Raw genomic sequence first — 2,285 nt, 5'->3', positions numbered from 1 at the left:
CTCCCCCCCTCCCCCCACCCCCGCCTCCTACCCCTCTGCCCTGGTTTAGAGCTGCAGCAGCAGCCTTCAGGCTGCACTGCAGGACCCAGCAGCCTGGCGTTGGACTCAGGAGGGCCCTGCCAATCCAAAAGAACCTTCTTCCCAAAGTTAGGGACCTGACTCGGTCACAGGCAAGTCATTTAACCTGCCAAATGAGGGGATTGAGCCAACCCCCCTTCCCCCCACCCCCAATTCCCTGTTGAATTGGCATGCTCCAGAATCCAGCCTGTACAACATCTCTGGGGCCTGTCTCCTCCACCAAAGAACTGGGCCTATCATCCCTCTTGGAGACTGATCCTCGCCATCTCCTTGTCCTCCAACCTCATTTCCTCTATGTCTGCTCCCACCCTGCTGGGCATTCCCAAGTCCTCCAGCAGGGCCCCTGCCCCTTTCTAGTACCATTTTGCCTAAAAGGCTTGAATTAGTGAGATTGAGGATACAAAAGAATAAGGCGGAAGGAAGTCTGCTCTCAAAAAGCCGAAGAGATTACAGTCTAGTGGAGACCACAGAGAATGCCCTTATATGTTATAGTTAAGTAGGTCAGAGTTTCCGTGAAGTCCAAAGGAGGGATCAGTGAAGGCTGTTAAGGAGAATAGAGATGCAATATCTAGGCAACAATGAGTTTAGATATTTAATCACGACCACAGTCTTATGAGGTTATTTCTACTACACCCACTTCACAGAGGAAGGGAAAGCCTCTTCCCCAAACCACCCAACGCAGCGAGGAAAGCTTGTTGGCCTGGCTAGGTTCGGTGTGGATGGAAAGGCAGAGCATGTTCTGTTTGATCTGGGGGATGTTGGGGGTAAGAGGGGGTCTCGGGATGTCGACCATGGTGTATGCACGCAGCTCCGTGGCCAGGTCCCTCTGACCATCTACTCTGCAGGTCACAGATGGGTGGTCTGGGCAAGTAGAAAGAGCTGTCACCAAGCTGTTATTTAAACGTCTCCTTGAGCACCAACAAATAGGGCAGATTTTATCCTCCCGAGCAGTTAGGATTCAGGAGCTCTGATTCCTACGCTCAGCCCAGACTTGGTCTTAGAGGGCTGAGTGGCAAGAAACCAGACACTCCTTCTAGGATCTTTTGGAGGAAGACAAACCACAGCTGCCTCTCCAACCCTTTGCTTTGCCCCACCAGGGCCAGTCACCGCCCAGAGATATTCTCTCTTCTCAGCATGAGCGAGCACCGTTCTGAGCCTCTCGTGGCCTCACTGACACTTTCCCATCTTTATTCTCTCTATAGTCAGAGACCCACTGGGTCTGCCCGCTTCTCGTCCCTCAATCTCATGAGGGTAGATTTTCTGATGAAGGTGAAAAGATGGCCCTTTCCTTCCCACCCATGCCGACATACTGAATTGGACTCCTCTCCCCAGCACTCTGTCTCTGGTCACCACACAGCAGGTGCATGCAAAACACGGGAGGCAATCAGAGAGAATAGTCAAAGTGGGAGAATCGTCAAAGGACAATGACTAAATCCTGAGTCACGTGAGATGGAAGCGGGTGCTGGGCATGAGAAAGGCACTCGAGTGAGAATTCAAGGTCCTCAGTTTGAGGCCCTGCTCTGTTAGGGGCCATTCTAGTCATTCATTCTAGAGAAAGTTGTTGAGCCCCCTTTGTTTATCATATTTTATTCATTTATATATAATAGATGTTCATTTATAAATTATAAATCTCCTTAATTTGTGTGCCAAGCTCTGTTCTAAGCATTGGGAGTGAACACAATAGACCAAGTGCCTGCTGTCATGGAATTTACTCTCTACTAATGGGACCTAGAAAATAGCAAATCACCGTATAATATGCCAAGAGGTAATAAGTGCTACAAACTAAAACAAAGCAGGGTAAGGGAGAAAGAAAGCAATGGGGGGTGCTATTTTTTGTAATGAGATTAAGGAAGTCCTGATGACAAGGTGACTGAGCCTGAGACCTCAAGGGAGGGAGGAATTGGGAGGAATCTGGAGGGTAGAAAAAGCAGCAGTTAGCAAGGTCCTTGGGTCCAGAGTATGCCTAGTGAGCCTGAGGAACAGAGGGCCGTGTGACTGAGAAGTAGTCAGAGATGAGGTCAGAGTGCTGCAGGGGTGGGCGCCAGGTTTGAGGCTTCAGTTTCATCTGTGAAAGGGGGATGGGGTAGGGACAGGGTGATTTGTAAGGTGCATTGTGGGTTTAAAATTCTGTGATCCTTGGATGTATATGTGTGATATCCACAAGACCTTCACAAGGAGGAAAAGATCAGAGTCCAGTGATGTGGCCA

At 49.6% G+C, this 2,285-nt stretch overlaps 1 protein-coding gene across 1 annotated transcript in view; it reads left to right on the top strand.

Moving 5' to 3' along the window:
• ADGRA2 (adhesion G protein-coupled receptor A2) overlaps positions 1–2,285 on the top strand; it is a 21,638-nt gene that overhangs the window by 1,047 nt on the left and 18,306 nt on the right. The gene's annotated exons all lie outside the window — the stretch shown is intronic.

Source organism: Pteropus alecto, unplaced genomic scaffold (genome assembly GCF_000325575.1).
Source record: "Pteropus alecto unplaced genomic scaffold, ASM32557v1 scaffold24, whole genome shotgun sequence".
Taxonomy (NCBI): Eukaryota; Metazoa; Chordata; class Mammalia; order Chiroptera; family Pteropodidae; genus Pteropus; species Pteropus alecto.
Note: the sequence above shows the minus strand (reverse complement) of the source record. Positions and strands in the feature narration are given on the sequence as shown.